The sequence below is a fragment of the Phocoena sinus genome, chromosome 4, assembly GCF_008692025.1.
Source record: "Phocoena sinus isolate mPhoSin1 chromosome 4, mPhoSin1.pri, whole genome shotgun sequence".
NCBI classification, from domain to species: domain Eukaryota; kingdom Metazoa; phylum Chordata; class Mammalia; order Artiodactyla; family Phocoenidae; genus Phocoena; species Phocoena sinus.
Window position 1 is genome coordinate 127,769,841 of NC_045766.1, and position 24,566 is coordinate 127,794,406.

A 24,566-nucleotide genomic window follows, 5' to 3' on the forward strand; every position below is an offset into this window, starting at 1 on the left:
TTGATAAAGGAGGTAAGAATATACAATAGAGAAAAGACAGCCTTTTCAATAATTGGTGCTGGGAGAACTGGACAGCTACATGTAAAAGAATGAAATTAGAACACTTCCTAATACCATACACAAAAATAAACTCAAAATGAATTAAAGACCTAAATGTAAGGCCAGACACTAAAAAACTCTTAGAGGAAAACGTAGGCAGAACACTCTATGACATCAATCACAGCAAGATCCTTTTTGACCCACATCCTAGAGAAATGGAAATAAAAACAAAAATAAACAGATGGGACCTAATGAAACTTAAAAGCTTTTGCACAGCAAAGGAAACCATAAACAAGATGAAAAGACAACTCTCAGAATGGGAAACAATATTTGCAAATGAAGCAACTGACAAAGGATTAATCTCCAAAATTTACAAGCAGCTCATGCAGCTCAATATCAAAAAACTAACAACCCAATCCAAAAATGGGCAGAAGACCTAATTAGACATATTTCCAAAGAAGACATACAGATGACCAACAAACACATGAAAGGTTGCTCAACATCACTAATCATTAGAGAAATGCATATCAAAGCTACAATGAGGTATCACCTCACACCAGTCAGAATGGCCATCATCAAAAAATCTAGAAACAATAAATCCTGGAGAGGGTGTGGAGAAAAGGAAACCCTCTTGCACTGTTGGTGGGAATGTAAATTGATACAGCCACTATGGAGAACAGTATGGAGGTTCCTTAAAAAACTAAAAATAGAACTACCATATGACCCAGCAGTCCCAATACTGGGCATATACCCTGAGAAAGCCATAATTCAAAAAGAGTCACATACCATAATGTTCATTGCAGCACTATTTACAATAGCCAGGACATGGAAGCAACCTAAGTGTCCATCGACAGATGAATGGGTAAAGAAGATGTGGCACATATATACAATGGGATATTGCTCAGCCATAAAAAAAACGAAATTGAGTTATTTGTAATGAGGTGGATGGACCTAGAGTCTGTTATGCAGAGTGAAGAAAGTCAGAAAGAAAAACAAATGCTATATGCTAACACATACATAGGGAATCTTAAAAAAAAAAAAAAGAAGTTCTAAAGAACCTAGGGGCAGGACAGGAATAAAGATGCAGTTGTAGAGAATGGACTTGAGGACATGGGGAGGGAGAAGGGTAAGCTGGGACGAAGTGAGAGAGTGGCATGGACATATATACACTACCAAATGTAAAATAGATAGTGGGAAGCAGCTGCATAGCACAGGGAGATCAGCTCAGTGCTTTGTGTCCACCTAGAGGGGTGGGATAGGGAGGGTGGGAGGGGGGAGACGCAAGAGGGAGGAGATTTGGGGATATATGTATATGTATACCTGATTCACTTTGTTATAAAACAGAAACAAACACACCACTGGAAAGCACTTTTACTCCAATAAAGATGTTAAAAAGAAAAAAAAAAAACATCTGGGTGACCCTTTCTCTTCTCCCCAGCTATGCTCTAATCTTGTCACTTATTATTCATATAAATTGTGACCAAGTTTGGGTGTCTAAATATTTCTTTCTGGGCCCTGTGTTATGCACATATGATTTTTGCCCAAGTATTCATCACCATAGTGCTGTATGATAAGAAAAATACATTTAAAGTTGCTATGCCTCAGTTACATTTTCTATTATACAAGATGATAGTACCTGCTTTAATTATCTTAGGGCTTATTATGAGGATAAAAATAATTTCTTTTTAAAAAAGAAGCATGTAGAGAAAACAAACACAAACACCAACCCATTAAGCAAATTTTTATTCATGGCATGCAAAATTGTATCCGATGAGCTTGGACTTAATGTGATCATGCTTTTACCACCAGAACTCTCATTGTCATGGGTAATGTAATCCAAATATTTTAGTTCTCAGCGAAAGAGTCGGGAATAAATAACATAAACGCTGCATGTTAATTCCGGCCATGGAGTCTCAGCATAACAGACATTTTAATGAGGAAATCTGGTTTGGTGTCAAGCCCAATAAAATGAAGAGATGTTTGTTGATGCGATGTGTTCCCTGCTGAGAGAGTAGTTTGATTTTGGACAAAATAATATTCAGCTTCAGTTTCTCTTTGGATTTGTTATTGCTCCTGGATTCTCTCTAATTTGAACCTTGTAGGGGTCATTTGTGTCTTTGTCATCTCTAATACTCTGCACTTCAGTGAATCATACTTTCATGCTGCCAGGATGACCACCCAGAAGTCCTGCTTATGTAGCACTTGGCTTTTGCAGAGAAGTTCATCTTAAGTCCTGAACAGCTGAGTTGGGAGTTCCACAACGGTCTCCTGTTTGTTTCTGGGCATGGATGGAAAAATGGTCATTCCGACTGATAACCAGCCGGAAGTTCATCTGTTAGAATTCTCTTCTTCTCGCTGCATACACTGGATGGTGCTATAGTGGGCACACATTTTCTACATCATGCAAGCCAATCTACATATGAATAAGGGAGTTGAGATGTAAAGGCTCCAGAAATAATCCATCAGCCAATTTCAACCTCTAATTTACACCTTGTTGCTGTTCCTTCTACTCTTTCTATTTGATTTTATAACCTTACTATTTAAACCACTAAAATATTAGAAAACAAATGGGCCCTGATTGGTTAAGTCAATCATGATGATACTTTAAGATCTGGGGAAGAGTGCAGAAAATTTTGAAATGGATAGAAGAGATTACTGAATATCCTTTCAATGAAATGCAAGAGCCTTTGGAGATTATGTAATCCTAGAGGGGAGGTGTGTCTTTATCTTTAATTATGTTCTTTTATAACTCAGTAGAGATAGAATCTAACTTGTATAAATTAATAGAAATGGAAATAGATCCTGTCCATGAAAATGCAGATTGTGTTCCTTGGAATGCAGTTGATGACCTTGTAGATGTTGAGCAGTTTTGCCAGTTTGCACCCATTTGTAAATTTATTTCAGCATTTCTACCATAAATGTGTGGTCCTCTGAGTTCTTTGAAACTGTTATAACATCTCATTTGTTCCCTCATTATTTTAATGAGTTAAATAAAATCTTTGACACATATCCATTTTATATTTGTATGGGAATCATAATTTTATATTATTTTAAATTTCATCCTTTAAAATATATATATATATATATATATATCAAGCTCTCCATCAGTTTTCTATAACAGATATTAATTTATTATAACAGTTATTTGATAGTTTCAAGATGAGGTTCAAGATAAGTGTCAGGGGGCTTCCCTGGTGGCGCAGTGGTTGAGAGTCCACCTGCCGATGCAGGGGACACGGGTTCATGCCCCGATCCGGGAAGATCCCACATGCCACGGAGCGGCTGGGCCTGTGAGCCATGGCTGCTGAGCCTGCGGGTCTGGAGCCCGTGCTCCGCAATGGGAAAGATAAGTATCAGGGAGATAAAGATGAGAGAAGGATAACATGACACTGTCAGCCATGATTGTCAGAAGGCCACCTTCAGGGGTAGAGATGATGAAGCTTCTAGAATTGACCTATAGAAGTTTTGAGGCCTGAAGGGGAATGGCTGGAGTAGAAGAAGGGACTAGTAAATTGATAAGGCACCAAAAGTAAATTTAACATCATAATATCACTTTTAGCAGGCCCCATGTATTCAAGTATGATATTCATTTTAAATTTAAACAAACTTAACTTTTAAAATTTGATTTGGCTGTATTTCTCCTTTATGATATCTAGGGTAGCAGATTGTATTTTCCCAAATGACTTCAACGATATCTCCTATTTCACATGCTTTGCTCACAGTGTGGTGCTGACAACTGTCCCATTGAGAGGTGGGGGATCTATGTGCCTTTCCTTCCTTTGAATCTGATCTAGGTGAACCTATGACAATGACTTCCAAGGCTATGTTGTAAAAGGCATTCTCTTGACACTATTACTCTTGAAATCTAACTACCATGTTGTGAGGAAGCCCAAGTAGCTAGACAGAGGCCCAGCTGGAGAGGTCCATGTGAAGAGGAATAACCCAAGGCCTCAGATGAGTTGATAGCCAGCATCAGCTTCCCAGTAGTTTGGGTAATCCGTCTTGGAAGTGGTTCCTCAGGTTCTGAGTATTAGCTGACACCTCACAGAGCAGAGATGAGTCTGTCCTATGAAGATTTGCCCAAACTGCAGATTTATGAGCTAATTAAATAATCGTTGTTTTAAGTCACTACATTTTTAGGTGGTTTGTTTGTAGCAATAAACAACCAACATGTCTTGCTATATCACATTTCTGAAAATTTGCATTTTGAATCTTTCTAATGAATTAAAACTTCTCTAGTAAAGAAGTATTAGGAAATGACTATAATGTATCAAATTTACCCATATGAATTGAGAAACAGTATACTTCTGAGTTCAGTTGGAGTTCAATAAATGTTTTTCTGACTATAATCATATGGCCATTTAAAGAGCAAATTTGGAAGGATTGTTTGCAGTCACCACTATTATTCATGAATAAATATTTAGTGGAAAATTCTTACGCGTGTTTTTGTGTGGGTGTATCCTCTGCGGGGCTTATGCTACTCACCACGATGTGTACTTTGGCTCACCTAGTTCTTACTGGCTCAGCATACAGATGCTATCATTGTCCTGAGACCCTCAAGGTTCTCATTCAGCAAACTTCTTTATCTCCTTCCAATATTAGCCCCGGTCTAATCATCTTTCTCTTCCTAAATTCAGGAAGTCTTTGCCTAACTCTGATAGCTACTAATTTTCCTCAGTCCCTATTGCAAGCTCACTTGCCTGCCCAGAAAATAGGTACTTTTTTATGGTGGTAAAATATACCACACAAAATTTACCATTTTAATCATTTTTAAGTATATAGTTCAGTGACATTAAGTACATTCACATTATTGTGGAAACATCCATCTCCAGGACTTTTTAATCATCTCAAACAGAAACTCTGTACCCACAAAGCAATAACTCTTTGTTCCCTGCTTCCCCCTATCCTTAGTGACCACCATTATACTTTCTATCTCTATGAATTTTTCTGTTCGGAGTACCTCACATAAGTGGAATCATACGATATTTGACCTCATATCTGGCTTATTTCACTTAGCATTATGTGCATAAGGTTCATCCATGTTGTAGCATATATCAGAATTTCATTCCTCTTTGTCGTTGAATAATATTCCATCATATGTATACACCATGTTTTGTTCATTTGTTCATCCACTGATGAACACTTGTATTGTTTCTACATTTTGGCTCTTGTGCATAATGCTGCTATGAATGTTAGCGTACTAATATCTGTTAGAGCCCTTTCTTTCAATTCTTTTTGGTATTGAAGCGGAATTACTGGATCATGCGGCAAATAGGTCTGGTTTTGGAGGAACCATCGTACTGGAAAAGAGGTACTTTGAAGAAGGAGCAGCCTCCTAGTGAACATATTATTTGGTGACACAAAAATGATGTAGTTTTTCTTTTTTTCTAATGGTTGTGTTTTATCCACCTTATGTTAATGTCTAACATGAATTGTTTGATCCTAGACCAATCCATCAGTACCTGTATTAGAGCTGAAGACTATTTGCTCACTCGTTTCCAATTCCAATTAACTTTATTTCTGATCATGCTTTGAAATGAATTTTCCATTCCAAGGAAAAGAAGACAAAACAAAAAACAGCCCAACCAAACACAGCTGAACATTTGATGAAGTTCTTCACATGCAGAGATTTGTTTGCTGCTTTCATCTGTCACAACATTCTCTATATCAACCTAGTTCATAGTTGTATTAGTCAGGGTTTCCAGAGAAGAGAACCAATAGGATGTGTGTGTGTGTGTGTGTGTGTGTGTGCGTGTGCGTGTGTGTATTGTTCATATATATAGAAAAAGAAAGCCAGAAAGACAGAAACAGATATTTTAAGGAATTGGCTCATGTGATTATAGAGGCTGGCACTTCCAAAATCTGCATAGCAGGCCAGCAGGTTGGAGACCCATGGAAGACTTGGTGTTGCAGTCCAAGTCTGAAGGTGGTCTGTAGGCAAACTTTCTTCGTCTTTGGGGGATGTCAGTCTTTTTCATAAGGCCTTCAACAGATTGGATGAGGCCCACTGATTTAAATGTTAGTCACATCTAAAAAATACCTTCACAGAAGCATCCAAGTATGTATGATCAAATATTTGAGTACTGTGGCCTAGCCAAGTTGACACATAAAACTAACCATCATAATAATGCACTTCCTTAAAAAAACAGGATGGATTTATAGAAAACTTAAATTCTGCAACTTCTTTGGTTCATCATTTCCCAGCTTCTGATTTATCTTAGCCATTAATCAGGTTTCATATTACTCTTTTTTGTATGTGTTTCCAAGTATTTTGAGCCTAACTTTTATCTAGACAATTATCTTGACACTTTCCTTTAAGCTTGGGTCAAGATTTATTTTCTTTTAATATCCTACCAATACCACCTCATAGCTCTCAGACAATAGTCAGTGTTTAGCAAATACTGATATGCAGCCCCTGAAGCCTCAAGTTAATGCTGACTCCCTTCCTGTTGTCTCCAGGACACCGCCTATGGAATCCATCAGGTTTTCATGCAATCCTTACTGCTTTCAGTTATTATCTCCATTCTATCCCAAGCCTAGAATGGTTTAATGAGCTACTTTTTACCTTTTCTCTTCATGATTTCCCTAAAAGAAACTCCTGTCCTAAACTCATTTCTACTTCTAAGATCTTGCTTCAGTTTCTGCCATACCTCTAGGAATGCCTTTCTAGGCCTATCCCAATCCCACCCATAGTTTAGGGCATAGTTCAAATTCCTTTTCTTCTGCAAAGACTTTCTCAAGCATCCCACTCTGTATTAACTGTCTCTTCTCTCCAATGTCCATTTTATCTGTTTACTCTAATGCCCATGTTATCTGTAACTCTTACTGTGGTAGCAAAGTGTGTACTACATTTTATTGTTCAGCAATTTTATCTGAAGTTGACTTCCCAAAGGAGAACAGAAATGTGGAGTAACTCACTCTTTTGTCTGCCTCTTCTATCCCTTAAAAGTAAATCAAAGGCTTTATACAGGATATAAAATTAGTAAATATTTTCAAAAGGATGAATAAAATAAAACATTATAATCCTGCTCAGTCTAAGATCAATCTTGTATATTTCTTAACTTTACCTTGATTTTGTAGTAAAATGTATGTGTTAAGTAAGTGTTTTAGACTTTATGTTTATGTGTGTCTTTGGGAACAACTTTTTCTCATTTTGAATTACTGCCGTTTTAATGGCCATGTCAAAACCTTATCTTCTGAGCATTTTTTCCCACTTGAATTCAGAGCTGTTTCATTTGAACACAGGGTTTTACCAAGCTAAAGAGTCCATGTCCTCTTGGACAATCTCCAAGCAGAGTTATCTATAAATGATACCTTAGGGATCCTCTTTACAGACTCAATCTGGTTTTTGTTCTACAACACAAATAAAGCCATAAATTAAAGTATGTGGAAAAACATGTGATCTAAAGTATTTCGGCAGAGAACTCATGTACAGCTGCAGACCTTAAATCTCTGCAGACCTTTAGGTTCCGTTCACTGTCTTGTTATTATTATTTTGTATAACCTTCCTCCAGCCATTTCTTCTTGTCAACTTGGCCTCATATTTCAGGCAGTACATTGCAGTGTTTATCATTTTGTTTGTGGCTGGGATAGTGATACAGCACTTCAACACTGCTTTCATGTCCCAGGATGTCAAACAATGTATAAATGTCAAGTATTTTTAGTCTCTGCATCATCCTTGTTACAGGATTCCAGAGTCCCAGTGCACATTTCATCCCCAGGGTACAAAATCACAGTGAGTCATTTCACTAGGGAATAAAAGAGTTTTTGATCCAAATGATGTTTTAGTCTTCAAACTGTATGTTAAATTCCCTAAACCATTTACAATCAAAACAACTGGTTTTTCAAATTTTATGTATGTATCATATATATATTCATTTTCATTGCTAAGTATTTAATATAAAGAGGTAGTGAAAGTTACTAACTGTTCAAGAGGTAAATATGCAGGTTTTTAAAAGTTATTAAAAACCCCTACATTTTCTAGGAAAGAATTGGTTAGTGTGTTGAAGTTAGAACAAGGAATCAGGGGGACAGTTCCCACTTTCCTCCACTAGAGGTCTCAGTTTATATTATTATTTTTTTTTTTCAGGGAAAGCTAAAACACTGCTGTTGTGGATGCTTAGATAGCAAAATATTTCTAAAAGCACAATCACCATAGAAATAACAGTACTTTTTAGAATCCAATATAAATAAAAACAATTTCTAGTAGCTTTCTTTCTTCCATGGTTTAAACTTTTGCTGTAAATTTCCCCTCACAATAACATCATCATTAAAAAAAAAACCTTTTAAAAAATCACAATACTTCTTGTGTATATGAACAAATAGCGATAACATTATTTTGTTGTATGTGAAAAAATTCACAATAATTGAGAAATGTATTTTGGGTCATTTCTAATGAACTTAAAAAAAATAAACCACAGACTCACTCTTTCTTATGACTATGACTTGATATTTCTAGAAGCTCTGGCTTTCTGTCATCAGTCTGACTGATTAAGAGTGTGTGCTGTTTATTTCATAATTTATTCTGAAGTGTGAACCAAGGAAAGGGGGAACATGGAAATTTTATTTCAAGCACTTCATATAAGTCATAGTTCAGGACCTTGGTCATCTAAGACAACCATTGTCACCATCAAAATAGTCCCAATTATAAGGAAAGTAAGATTCCACAAAAGGTTGTTTATGAAGTTGGGAATTGGTCAAGTTTAATAGTAAAGCAAAAATGTTTTTACTCTTAATTTAATACCTAGAAAAATAGATTTACCCTGTATAGTAGAACTTGCCACTCATATTGCTTGTTGTCAATGTATCACACTCCAGGGCATGGATAACTCTAATTTGTCTATGCTTTGTTTGGAGCTGAGAAACTTGTTAGTTTCTAGAAGCTTCCGAAGGCCAATTTAAGTCAGATCAGTTCTTATTACAGAGGAACTTTCTGAAATAACTGAGTTGTTGTGTCCAACAGTCAGGTTGGAGTTGGAGTCCAGCTGCTCCAGATATTAATAATCAATAAGAATAGTAATATTTCTTTGGTGAGCTAGAAGCTTTACATATAAAGTCTCATTTATTGAAGAGCCATCCTTAGATAGATCTTCATTTACAAATGAGGAAACTAAAACTCAAAGAGCTTAGGTAATATTCAAGCTTCCAAAGAAATTTAGAACCACAGGTACGACCACTTCAGTAGCAGCAAGGGTGCAGAGTCCCCTGTAAGATTACTTTAGCCACAGGTGCTGTAAGTATTTGAAACCATGGCTGCTCTTTGCAGGAAGCCCGTATGTTTGCCAGTGAGTAAAACTTTTACTGAGTTTCTATTATGTGTGGACTACAATTCTAGGAACTCTATAGGAAGGAGAGATATAAAAGAAAAAGGTGTGGTTAAGAAACATAGAGAGACAGAAAAAAGCATAAAATCCAGATGAACACTTTTATGGGGAATGCATGCCTGCTGGAGGGCTTAGCCCATGAAAAACGATGTAACTGAAAGTGAAAACCTTCAAGTAATTCTATGCTAAGTAAAGGTCATTTAAACCCAATCTGATATTTCTATGTTAGTACACAATTAAAATGACAGTATAAGGGGAAGAAATTGGATTAAAAAAACAAAACAAAACAGGGCTTCCCTGGTGGCGCATTGGTTGAGAGTCCCTCTGCCGATGCAGGGGACACGGGTTCGTGCCCCGGTCCGGGAAGATCCCACTTGCCGCGGAGCGGCTAGGCCCGTGAGCCATGGCCGCTGAGCCTGCGCGTCTGGAGCCCGTGCCCCGCAGCGGGAGAGGCCACAACAGTGAGAGGCCCGTGTACCGCAAAAAAAAAAAAAAAAAAAAAAAAAGACAAAACAAAAAAGCTTTAAAGGAAATTGCCTGGGCCGTCACAGTGATATCTCCCTCTGTGTGCATCTTTGTGGGTTGAAGCTCAGTATCAGGATATAATGAATTACAGATGGCTTTCCAAGTTGTCCTCCAGTGACATGAGATATTAAGAAAGAAAAAGATTATAGACCACAAAGATAAGCTAATCCAATGCTCTAACCTTGCTGAAGAAATAACTGAGATCTGGAGTAATTAAGTGACTCGTTCAAGGTCATATATTTAATGAATAAAAGATCCAGGACTTCAAACCCATTGACTGCAAGAAGAAAGGAACTGAAGAATAGCTTGTTTTTAATACGTTAAATTCTAGCATGAAAGTGTGGCAAGATCTTCATGATGGGAAACTGTACTAGCAGGCAAAGTAAACTAGTACATACGAGGACTGACTGTTTCTTTCTAACTAAGATTTTGAGGAGATTGTGCGTTTACTACCAAGAGCTTTAATAAGCGCCAGGTTATAGGGGAAAGCAAACAATTTAATGCATACATCTAAGGGTCTCTGGGTTCTTTGCGGCTTCTACCTCCGTCTCCTTCTAGTGCAGATACAGCGATATGCGTGTATATTATGCATTCTCTAAATAAACTCCCTCTGTCCACAAATTTATACTGTTATTTGGTTGGACCAAAGAGATGTTTTAGTTGTAGATTTTGTTGTCAAGCTGAAACACATCAGTCAGTAGGGAGAGCGTAGTCCAGAAATGCAGATGGTTCCTTGAGAAGGAGCATACAGTCAATCATGGTGAAGAGAGTTGTATGTAACTGGTAACAAAGCTGGTGTCAAACGTCTTTGTCAACAGGACAGAGTATGTACATCATTAAGTACTCCACTGCCTTCACATTAATCTTTTCTTGGAAATACTTTCTGATGCCATAACTGTTACTTTAATATCTACTACCACCTGAGGATTAGTACTGTTTACTATATACCAGGTACCCAATTCTGTAATTTTGCAGGTATTACAGAATTGAATCCTTATACAAACTGTGTGAAGTTAGTTACTTTTACCATTTTATAGATGGAACATTGAGGTAAGGTAGTTAAGGGTAAGGCAAGTAAATGGAACAGCTGAGATCCAAAGCCAAGCAGTGTGATTCCAGATTTTGCATGTTCAGCCACTATGTCAAACAACCTCTCAATAGGACTGAATCTTTTTCAACAGACAAAACAGAATGCTCACTCCAAAGCACTCTAGCCCTTTAAGGCTGTCATTTGGGAAGTACATACTCCTTTCCTAGTCATGCTACCATGACTTTAATATTTCTGGAATGGATCCATTGGAATTACCTTTAGAGCCTGCAGCTCATTCTTCAAATATCTCTTGTGGTGGCAAATCTCTCTTTGAAGGAGGATTTCATTTTGGATGCAACCAAAGTCCTTTCCAGACAAGTACCATGACTAAGATGGGTTTCGAAGCTGGGTGATGCCATTTTTGGTCAAAAATGAAACATGGATGGGAGGCAATGAGACAGGTTGCTTTTCTGAATTTGATCTGAAGACTGTTCCAAGGAGGAACTCTAGTCCTTGAAGCAGTGGCTGCTCTGGGCTCATGACTTGCTGTCCAAAGTGATTAGACTTGGGAGAGGAGGATGTCAATTTAGATATGTGAGTTTTGGCATATTTATCTTCAAAGATCACATCATTTGCCTCTGTAATTTGGATTCATTTTTTAAATTTATAATATCCAGATATTTAATAATTTCTCTAGGTAACATTTTTTTTTTCTTTCTTTCTTTTTTTGCCATACGCGGGCCTCTCACTGTTGTGGCCTCTCCTGTTGCGGAGCACAGGCTGCGGACGCGCAGGCTCAGCGGCCATGGTTCACGGGACCAGCCGCTCTGCGGCATGTGGGATCTTCCTGGACCGGGGCGCGAACCTGTGTCCCCTGCATCGGCAGGCGGACTCCCAACCACTGCACCACCAGGGAAGCCTCTCTAGGTAACTTTTTAACAAGTTAAGTTGACCTATATAGTTGAGTGAATTGGAATGAAGCTACAAGGCAGGAAGCATTTTTCAGGGTCTATTACACACAGTTTTTATTCTTTGCTCCATGCTGGAAAGGCTTCCTGCTCTTCACTCTACCAAATCCAACTAGTGGTATTAGGTATGCATGCCACTTGCCATTATGAGGAGCTGGAACAGACTAGAACACATGGATCTGGAGCACATCTGCAATGGTCCGAATGTTTATTTCTACCCATGTTAAAATCCTAACCCTCAATGAGATGAGGCTTTCGGGAAGTAATTATGTCATGAAGGTAGAGCCCTCAGGAAGGGATTAGTGACCTTTTAAAAGGGACCCTAAAGTGTGCTCTTGCCCTCTTGCTGCCATGTGAAAATACAATAGGAAGCTAGTTTGCAACCCAGAAGAGAGCTCTCACAGAACCCAATTGTGCCGGCACTCTGATCTCAGATTGACAGTTTTCAGAACTGTGAGAAAAAACTTTTTGTTGTTTTAAACTATGCAGTGTATGGTACTTTGTCATAGCAGCCCAAACTAAGACAAGGTCCCCTGCCTGTTTCACTTCCATTCATTCTGTTTCATGTTTATGTCTCCACTCCTTCCCTGAAATCTTCCTTGACCCTTTGACCTGCAGTAACCTCTCTCTTCTGTATTTCTGAACCCAGATTGTGCATACAACTCATTGGACTCACTTTCTTGTCTTGCTAATTAACTTTTCACATGTAAACATTTTATTTCTCCAGCTATATTGTAAGCCTGAAGGTAAGATTGTCTTTTCTTCTATCCTCCCTTTCTCCCTCCAGCCCTTTCTTCCATCCTTTTATCTTTTCTTTCTCTCTTTTTTCTTTCTTATGTGTCCTTCTCAGTTCCTCAGACAGGGCTTTGTTCAAAATAGGGGCTCAGGGATATTTACTGATTCTTATCTGCATTTATTATAGCAGCAGAATGATGATCTAATACCACTTATTCTGCAGATTTGTCTTTTTATTACGTTTCTTAAGAAAATATGGTTGTTCTTTTCTTCTTTTTGTTTTTGTCTTTTTTTGAGCATATACATCTTGAAGGATGTGTAATCATATTTCAGGGAATGACTGCCTGAATTAAACATTTTTATTATTTGTTCAAAGTGATTAAGTCCAAATATATTGCTGAGAATGGACTCTATGTTCTTTTTTTTTTAACATCTTTATTGGAGTATAATTGCTTTACAATGGTGTGTTAGCTTCTGCTTTACAACAAAGTGAATCAGCTATACATATACATATGTCCCCATATCTCTTCCCTATTGCATCTCCCTCCCACCCTCCCTATCCCACCCCTCTAGGTGGACACAAAGCACCAAGCTGATCTCCCTGTGCTATGTGGCTGCTTCCTACTAGCTATTTTACATTTGGTAGTGTGTATATGATCATGGCACTCTCTCACTTCGTCCCAGCTTACCCTTCCCCCTCCCTGTGTCCTCAAGTCCAAGTCCATTCTCTACGTCTACGTCTTTATCCCTGTCCTGCTCCTAAGTTCTTCATAACCTTTTTTTTTTTTTTTTTAATTCCATATGTATGTGTTAGCATACGGTACTTGTTTTTATCTTTCTGACTTACTTCACTTTGCATGACAGACTCTAGGTCCATCCACCTCACTATAAATAACACAATTTCATTTCTTTTTATGTCTGAGTAATATTCCATTGTATATATGTGCCACATCTTCTTTATCCATTCATCTGTTGATGGACACTTAGGTTGCTTCCATGTCCTGGCTACTGTAAATAGAGCTGCAATGAACATTGAGGTACATGACTCTTTTTGAAATATGGTTTTCTCAGGGTATATGCCCAGTAGTGGGATTGCTGGGTCGTATGATAGTTCTATTTTTAGTTTTTTTAAGGAACCTCCATACTGTTCTCCATAGTGGCTGTATCAATTTACCTTCCCACCAACAGTGCAAGAGGGTTCCCTTTTCTCCACACCCTCTCCAGGATTTATTGTTTCTAGATTTTTTGATGATGGCCATTCTGACTGGTGTGAGGTGATACCTCATTGTAGTTTTGATATGCATTTCTCTCATGATTAGTGATGTTGAGCATCCTTTCATGTGTTTGTTGGCAATCTGTATATCTTCTTTGCAGAAATGTCTATTTAGGTCTTCTGCCCGTTTTTGGATTGGGTTGTTTATCTTTTTGATATTGAGCTGCATGAGCTGCTTGTAAATTTTCGAGATTAATCCTCTGTCAGTTGCTTCATTTGCAAATAATTTCTGCCGTTCTGAGGGTTGTCTTTTCATCTTGTTTATGGTTTCCTTTGCTGTGCAAAAGCTTTTAAGTTTCATTCGTGTACACTATATTCTTAACGAGCGCTGTTTTTCTTAAAGAAGTGCTGTTAGAATACAATGGCCTGTTCCTGCTCCATAAAACCTTTGGGGTCGACAGTTTGATTCTTCAGCAGAGTCGCTGTCAAAATACGACTTAAAAGTAAGCATTTGTTTTAACAGTATTAGTTTCCTTTCTCCTCTGGGTTCTGAATATAAATAAGTGTAATATCCAGCAACCTGAAGACAGACTTTATTATTATTCATGCTCTGTAATTAACAAACTTTCACAGTTTGATTGTATCTTTTTTGTGATTATTGATAATTTAAGTCAGATATGTTAGAAAGAATTAATGGTATGGTACTTTTCTCGCCTGAAGTCCCACCATTGTAGATGGCAAAATCCCTCAGAGAAATAAATGTTCAATTCCCTAATTCTGGACTCTCAACAATGCCTTTATTTTTCTTTTGTAAAATTATATGTTTTGCCTTCTTCCCATCATGCTAAGAACTGAGTATCACTGTGTTGCAACTGTCCCTGCAATTTTTAGTGTAGCCCAGTTTTTTGACTGTTTACAACTCTATGGGATCAAAAGCTTTTCCATGTGTTCAGCTTTGTTTACAGTTTAATCTTTTAATGTTTCACATGCATATGGTTCTTAAAGAAAAAAAAATACAATACTGTTATGAGTTTTGGTAGAAAAGCCAATGGCTTTTATCTTAAGAAAGGAAAAAGGGAGCATAGACTCAAAAATAAACAGGATATTCTGTGATTTCTTTAGCAATCTTGCATAGTTTTGTCTTCAATTCAGAGTTCCAACCTAAAGTTGCACTGAAGGTCCGTCCATACAAGGAAATTCTATTATCACTACTGCTTTCTTATAGGATGTTAAAAATGTAGAGTATTAGAATATTAGTGCTAGTGTAAGAGCATTTTAATTAGAAAATCACAGGATTTAACTAATACCCAACTTCTGAAAGAAATTGTCCTAGTGCCACGGAGAACACTCCAGAATACCTTGTACTTTGATAACTAGATATCACCTCTGTGATCTGTAGCAGCAAAGGACCTTGCCCATAGACTTGGAGATCTAGCTTTTCAGATTGCGTGTCCTTATTGTTTGTGTGTCCTTATTGTTTGAGATAGAGGCCTCCAGCCAACTTCCATTTATTCAGAATTTGTTTATCTAGCTGATGGATGGTCCATGCCCCTGCTCGTCTTCCCTTTCCCCTCAAGGTTCCTTTGGAATGAGTCCCGTTTTTATCATTACCTCTGGCATGCTCTGAGAAGTCAGGAGATGAAAGCCAAGCCTGACAATTCTACTCTTGTTAACAACTTTGGTGAAAATTTTGAAGGTGAAAGGTTCTGAAACATTCAGAACTGAGTAAATCAACTTGAAATAAGTGAAAAACCAGAACAATATTATAAAGGCCCTTACTTCTGGCAGCTGCTCAGCCCCTCTGTTTGTTATTTGGTCAGCTTCCCTGCTTTTATGCAAGATGCAGCAGGGAACTGGTAAACCCTTAGCTCTCTTTAAAGAAGAAAAATGGAGAGAAACTCTGTACTCAACTAATCTAATACATCTGGTGAAGAGCTTCAGCTAGAAATCAGAGATCTTTGATCCTTGCCTATTGATCTAATCTTTCAGCTGAACTCCCTCATCTGCAACTTCAAGGTTGCCAAATGTGACCTTTATCTGGGCCGACCATTGTGTTCCTGCTTCACCAATGGTCCTGTCTCCCTCAGCTTGAGGAACTGAGAAATCCCTGAGTGTCTTCATATTAATTCCTTTCTCTTTACTCAGCTTTTCTTTCAAATATACAAAAAAAAAAATATATATATATATATGCTTTACATATGTATATATATACATTATATATTTAAAATCCCTTGGTATGTACTTCATTAGCCATAATAATTTTTTTAATCCTTAATATTGAATTCTGAATATATGCAAGCAAAAGTGACTTTCCATTTTCACTCTTTCTGCTTAGTTTACTTCTTGGTGCAAAATAGAAGTTCTAGGAGTCTATACTATAAAGTAGTAAAATTTTTATAGCCTATGATAATATTTAAATCAGGCCTTTGTAGAAAAAGTGACAAATTCACAGCCTTTTATAACAGAAAACTCATTTAATTGTTCTATGCTTTATAGCACTGCAAATAAAAAGAATGCCTTTCTCTCCCACTCCCCAATTCCCTCCTTCCGTCTTCTTTCTTTCCTTCCTTCCTTCCTCCCTCCTTCCTTCCTTTCTTTCTTTCTTTCTTTCTTTCTTTCTTTCTTTCTTTCTTTCTTTCTTTCTTTCTTTCTTTCTTTCTTCTTTCTTTCTTTCTTTCTTTCTTTCCTTTCTTTCTTTTTCTTTCTTTCTTTCTTTCTTTCCTTCTCTCCTTTCTTTCTTTCCTTCTTTCCTTCTTTCTTCCCTCCTTTTTTCCTTCCTTCCTTCCTTCCTTTCTTCCTTCCTTTCTTTCTTTCTCTCCTTCTTTCCTTCTTTCTTCCTCCTTCCCTCTCTCCCTCCCTCCCTTCCTTCCTTCCTTCCTTTCTTTCTTTCCTTGCTTCTTTCTGTTACATGATTTGCTCTTGTGTTCCATATCAAGCTGTTTTAAGGAGTGCTTCTGTGTTCTTAAGTGTGGGTACTTTACATACATTTATTCTCTGTCCCCCCAAACATGTGGAAGAGTAGAAAAGGACACTAATGTAAGTCATATCTTAAATTATTTCAAGTACTGACATTGATTTGTAAGTCGGATAAAAGAACTACAACTTCTCTTTAGTTTTTCAGTTTTTCTATTTTACTTTACACAGAAGCAGAGAACAAAGTGTAATGAGTCTCTATCCATCACTCAACTTTAATGATTATCATCATTTTCCTGACTTAGTTTCTTCTATCCCCACCTTTTCTATTTTTACTTGAAAATTTTAAATTCCAGATGTATCATTTTACTTCAGTACCTAGCTTGACTTTTTGAAAAAAGAGACAATTTTAGAAATATCTACCCTGGTTATGAGGTGACAGTACCTTTTCACTGATGTGCTGTTCAAGGAAATAAACACCACTGCATTAATAGACCATTATTCCATCCTAACATGTTACTATGTTAGTGCTTATTAGACGTTCTCTCCTTCTTACTTAAAGGAAAAGCATTTCTCTGCCCCTCTGGCAGTTTCCATAAGGAAAATGAGAGCAACTGAAAAGGACAGTTGATTTTAAAAAGTAATTTTCACAAAACTTCCATAATAAAGAGGAATAACATTGTCACACCTTGGCTTTATTCTTTATACATTTATCTACCAGGAAGATCGTAGTTTATTGTTTTGCTCTTAGTTTTGGTGAATCCTTTTGTTTCATAGATAGTCTCAAAATACTGAGAATGTCAGTGTGGAGCTTGGGTCCAGCCTTTCCTCAGTGCTGACATTTGGCTACTTTTGCACCCTAGACAGCTATGAATTACAGGACTTAATAGTGCAATGAACCTCACATACGTAGATACACAATCTCTGTGGATTTTATGCCTGATAGGAATTTATGAGTTTGATTCTCCTGGCTCTCCTTTGGTCGCTAGGTACACACTTAAAAAAAAAAAAGTGTCAATAACTCTAAATTCTTAAAGATTTACTGTTCATTTATGCTTTTCACTGAGAATAGGGACAGAGAGGTAGAAAAATATAAAATGTTGGAAAACTCAGATTTGAATCTGAAATGTGATTTTAGTACTTTTAGTGATAGATAGTATATATATATATATATATATATATATATATATATATATATATATCTCCTCAGAAAATAATTTGTGTACTTAAATTAGAATATGAAGTTACTTAGTAATCAACAGACCAACTTATCCATCTTCACTTCTGTCTCCATGCTTGGAAAGGCCATCATCATACAAATACCAACAAAACTGACTTTCTTTTATGATACGGTGCTGCAAAAGTGCTTCAGCTTTTTAAAGTGTTCTTACTGGGGACAAATTAAATAAAAACAGAGGCTGTTTATAATTTCTGGAAATTTCTGGTTAGGAAGAATTCACCCAGTGAAAACCACTCTAATTAGGATTTTCCTACCCTTTAAAAGTCATTTTTTTTCTGATTATAAAAATGATATAGTTGTTTTTTTGGTAAAAATGTGGAAAATACATAAACGTACAAAGAAGAAAATAAAAATAGCCAGGTAGGTTATTTTTGTGTATATACATTGTTAAGTGTGAGTGTGTGTGTATGTGTGTGTACAACTTGGTAGCATAATATGGCATAATGCTTAAGAGTGTAGAGGCTACAGGCTCTCAAGTTTGGATGTCTGGGTTGGAATCCTTGCTGAGCTGCTTGCTAACTGTCCTACCTCAACCAAGCAGTTCAATTTCTCTTTGCCAAGTTTCCTTACCTATAAAGTAAGAAGAACGATGATACCTACATCATAGTTGGGGTGGGGGTTGAGTACTAATTGAATTATCATGAACAATACACAGTGAACTTCCAGGACTGTTGGTCCTCATTATCACTAATGTGAGATTCAAGTTTTGCTTGTTATTAAATTTTTTAATTTTTTGGCCACACTGCGCAGCGGCACATGGGATCTTAGTTCCCTATCCAGGGATTGAACCCGTGCCCCCTGCAGTGGAAGCCTGGAGTCCTAATCACTGTACCTCCAGGGAATTCCCTGAGATTCAAGTTTTGTTATGTCATAAGTAGTCGTCAGTGTACTTCTTTTGTGGCTGCCTTCAGATTTATGTAACATTCATATACAAATCTTTGTGAACCTTCTGGATTATTTATTTAGCATGGATTCTTAGGGGTAGAACTATCTATATGCAATAGTTTGACTACTTTTAAGGGTTATTCATTAAATAAATATAACATTTGCACACGCACAGTTCTAAACGCTGGGAAAATAATATCGAGCAAAACAAATGCAGAGCTAAAAAGAGTATATGATTTCTGTGAAAAGTGACAAGACAGGAAAGTGCAGGGTGTTTTAAGAGCTAATCTAGCCTGAGGGATTTAGGAAGGGTTTCCCTGGAAAAGTGACATTTACTTTGAGATCTAAAGGATGACCAGTGGTTAATTGGGTGGCCGTTTGGAATCCTGGAGTGAAACCAATGGCCTCTGGGAAAGCTCTGAGGGAAGCTTGGTTGTCTTTTGTGTTTCATGAGAATACTCTTTTTTTTTCTCACATTTTTTAAAAGACTCTTCTGAAACACAGAAGTTTGAAGTTTTTACGCCAATCAAAGCAATTCGTTTATGTGTGTGTGTCTTGGTTGTTTAATACCTTTCATTATTTCTGTGTTCAGATTTCCTCTCCCATTCATAGATCAGATAAATATTTCTCTATATTTGCTAATCAGTGTTGCATTTAAATCTTTTAACTTTTTGTATATCTGGATTTTAAGTTTATAAATGATCTGAAAGAAAGGTCTAAATTTTTTTTTTCCCAAGTAAATTTCTAGTTTTTAATTTAAGCCTCTGTTTGGAATGATTATTTTTTACTCACAGACTTATGTTGCTAACTTCATTATATTCTAATATTTTGTAGTTATGATTACTAAGGTTTATTTGTGAGCTATATTTCTCACATATAAATATACTTGTCAATAATTCTACAAGTACTGCTTTTTTTTTTTCATTGTAATTTTACGGTGCATTTTCAAATCCAGTTGAACAGGTATCTTACATTACACTGCGTTTTTCAGTTGTGTTTCCCTTTATTTTATCTTCACCAAATTTATTTCTTCAGAACTTTAGAATTATGTTATCAAGTTCCAAAAATTTATGAATGGCTAATGATTGGAATTTCATCAAATCTACTACTTATTTTTGGACAAAATAGAAGGTTTATGACTTACTGTAAAAGAAATTTGCATGTCTCTTGCTTTACTCAAGTCTTTTTTTATGTCTTTGTAAAGTTTTACCTTTTTTAATTTTCTTACATTTTTGATCTTCCTTGACCTAGAGAGAGGTTTTAAAGACAAATAGAATAATCCTTACATGTTGATAATTCTTTGTATTTTTAACAATTTAAGATTGATATATAGATGTTCTATTATCAGGGACACATATTTCTTATTGTAGATTCTACCTTTAATCCACAAGATATGTTAATTTCTATTTTGCTTAGTGCTTTTCCTTTTTAAATACATTTTTGGCTGATTTCATATTCTATTCCTACTTTTTTCCTACTCTTTGCCTGATAAATCTTTGGACTTCTTTGAAGAAATGTCATTTTGATTTAGTTAGTTCCCTTTTATTTATCATGTCAATGGATTTTATTTTTAAACACATCCTGAAGATATTTGTCTTTTAATAGGAAAGTTTAAACAATGTGTTGTCATGATAATGTGGTTGGAATTCTGTTACCTTATTATTTGCTTTCCATTCTTTTATTTATGAGTTATATTTTGCACACATCCTCTCTCTATGAAGAGACATTTTTTGGGTTTTTATTTTTAAGAAATATCATTCATCTATACTTACACTATTACCAAGTTCAAGAATAAGATGATGTCCTTTAATAACTCCTAACATAAGAAATTTCTATTCTACTCTTATGATTTTGTCAATATGACATACGGTTTTAGACTTGAATTATTTTTATGAAAATATTTTACATTATATATCTTCTCTTTAACTACTATTCTACATTTCCAGTTAATTTTGAAACCGTAATTTCAACAATTACTTATATTTACCTATAGGTTTAACTGGTATCAATACTTACCAAAAATCCTGTATTTTTAATTTACGTTGGTCTTTAAGTAGAGTGTAGTATGCATCAATGTTGCACAGAACACTCTTTTCCCACCAAAAAACAGAAAAGCAAAAAAACCCTGGACTCATTCATGATATTTTTCCCCCATTCACATCTATATCCATCTGCAAATCTCAAAGTCCTGAACTGCAAAATTTGACCTCCCTCACCTCCTCTATGGCTATCACCCTAGTTCAGACCATCATTATCGTTCATTGCAATTATTGCAATAGTTTCCTATCTGGCTCCTGTCTGGTCTCCTTCCAGTTTAAAATGTTAAATCAGACCATGTTTCTCCTTTGCTCTGTTCCTTCCACTGGCTCCTCATCTCACTCAGAACAAAACCCAAATATACTTCCTACTTTTGCTGAGCAAGCTCTCTGCCCTTCACTGGCCTCTTCCCTTTCCCCCTCTCCTTAGTGCTCCAGCCACACTGACCTCTTGCTGCTCCCTCCAAGAAGTTGAGCTTACTCCCACCCGTGCAGACCCCTGTCTATTGTAATCTCATCCCTTGGAGAGCTGTCTCCTTGTGTCCCTCTGTTTTTCTCCCAAAGATCTCATTGAAAAAGCCTTCCTGTATTATTCTACATAAAATTGTCCTCAATCTCCTTCTGACCCCAGCAAGTAAATGGTTTATAACTCCTTTCAAGAGATGTAGAACATAGAACAATAGTAACCCTAAAGGAAAAGAAATTAAGATAGCTAACAAAATATACTAAATTACAAATGGCTGTTTGTAATTATACAAACTTACCCTAAAACAAGGGCAATGTGATTAATAGAAGGGGCTGTAAGGAAAAGTTCAGGCTTTTGAATTATGAATACAAGAGCAAACTGAACACAGACCACATTAGGAACTTCCAAGATGCAGACCAAATGGAGACAACTGGCATGAGTGGAGATTCTGCATAGTTCTGTATGTCTCTGTGACTCGCCATGTTCATGACTTAGTATATTTTCTGTTCCGCTGCTCTTAAGAGAAGGCACTAAACATTTATTGGCTGGGAAAACTTGTTGATGAACCAAAGCATCTTCCACATTGTACCGTTTCCATTCTGCCAGTGTCCTATGAACTCATTCATGTCACAGAAGTATGCATATGGCATAACACACTACACTTCTATACTGGAGTAGCTTTGGTCCATTTCTTTGGTAGGTCTAGCACACCCAACCTTTATATTAACGTTTTTGTTTTTCTTTTTTTTGGAAAACCAACGAGATTAGCAAATTGTAGCTGTTATCTGTTGTTCCTAAGTTACATTAAGATCTACAGAACCCTCTTCTGGAAGACAAATTAAACAAAAGTGAAAGTTGGAAACGATTTTTGCTGATTTTTGTGTGAAAGCTCTGATGCAAAAATTGTGCTTGCATGGTGGTTATTGAAATACTAGAGAAAGAAAGTGCCTGCAGAATGTTCTGAAAATTAGGTGTTTGAATGAGTCCTCAACATCACGCCAGCTCATCATTTGTACCTGCAACAGAAGTGAGCACAAAAGCTTTCCTCTTTTAAACAGGTCAAGCTCACAGAACCAGATGTGTATTTTAAGCTAAACTCTCTTTGCTGCCAAAATAGAGTATTTTAAACGGATCCATTGATTGATAAAAGGGAAATCTCCCCAGCAGCTGGCTGAAGAAAATAATGTGGCAACTTAGAAAGTTGTTTGGCATTACCTTGAGCTGAGAATAGAGTAGTGGAAAATCTTTCGGCTACTTTTATTACTTTGTGTCCTGAATTTCATTCTCCTTGCTTACTACATCAAATCAATGTAAGCCTTTGAAAAGGAAAAAACTCATCAGAGAATTAGGCAAGATCTGAAAATGACTTCTTTTTATTATGAGTTATCATTCTAGGTACATTTATCTCATTTTATCAAATAGCTTATATAGTAATTGAGGAGAAGGGCCTTTTGTGTGTGTGTGTGTGTGTGTGTGTGTCCTCCATGTCACTTACTATGGGGATTTGTACCTTAATAATGTGGCCAAACAAATAATTGTGGGAGAGGTTATTGGTGCAAAGAGCATGTTAGGGAACTGAATTGCATGACCAAATTCTATGTTTAACTGAGTTATATGGGGCCACTGCCCATGGTGTGAGATTTGACTTTCACCTTTCAGTCTGGTGGCCAATAGGTAGGAAAAAACTTAACCATAGACTAACATGCCTTTCCTCTCTTCTGCCCCACTTTCTGCTCCATGCACCTGGCTCCTGAATATCTTAAATTCAACTGCTCAGGGGAAGAACACTGAGTAATTCTGAGGGCAAATTAGAATTATCGTTGGAATCTGAAATTAGCATATTATATAGAACTACTTGAGAAAGGAGGGTGAAAAAAAGGATGAAAATATAAAGCTGGAAATGTCTGTGGTTAACCACATAATCTGAGTCTTCTAGCAAATAAGCTATTTCCTGAGAGAAATGTAGTTACTTTGGAAGCGGTCTGAACTTCTAAAGTCACTGATGTACCATTTAGTATTTAAAATAGAGTGACTTACAAAAGGCTACTGAGAGGGTGGCCTGGGTGCTCCGAGGTTTCTCCAAAACACCCCATGTATTCCTGAAGAGCACATGAAATATTTGGAGGGCTTGGCTCACCAAGCATGTCTATCCTAAATGTAATTTATGAGGCATCGTTTTCTACTCATTAGCTTAAATACTTTCAAAAAACTTTACTTACGTGATATAATTGAAGAAGAGACATGAATTCAAAATGTATCCAGAATCCCATCTTTTTCCATTTTATATGTTATACATCAGAGGTTGGCAAACTATGACCACAGAACAAATTTCGCCCACTGTTTCATAAATAAAGTTTTATTAGAACACCACCATGCCCATTCATCTCTGTATTGTCTATTGCTGTTTTCATGCTACAACAGCACTGTTGAGTAGTTGTGACAGAGATAGTATGACCCACAAAACCTATTTACTATTTGGCTCTTTACAGAAAAATTTGGCCAACCACTGGTGTATATTATTACATTAGTAACAAACCTATCTATCACCAAAGATATAATAGATTTCTTTCTTTGTAGCAATCACATACCCCAAGGATACATAAAATAATTTCATTAGAATGAAATCATACTTCCAAAAATTGAAGAAAATATTCTCTCTTCAAATTCAATATCTGTTCCATCAACAGATGAATGGATAAAGAAGATGTGGCACATATATACAATAGAATATTACTCAGCCATAAAAAGAAACGTAACTGTTATTTGTAGTGACGTGAATGGACCTGGAGTCTGTCATACAGAGTGAAGTAAGTCAGAAAGAGAAAAACAAATACCGTATGCTAACACATATATATGGAATCTAAAAAAAAAAAAAAAAAATGGTTATGAAGAACCTAGGGCCTAGACGGGAATAAAGACACAGACCTACTAGAGAATGGACTTGAGGATACGAGGAGGGGGTAGGGTAAGCTGGGACAAAATGAGAGAGTGGCATGGACATATATACACTACCAAATGTAAAATAGCTAGCTAGTGGGAAGCAGCCGCATAGCACAGGGAGATCAGCTCAGTGCTTTGTGACCACCAAGAGGGGTGGGATAGGGAGGGTGGGAGGGAGACACAAGAGGGAGGAGATATGGGGATATATGTATAGCTGATTCACTTTGTTATAAAGCAGAAATTAACACATTAT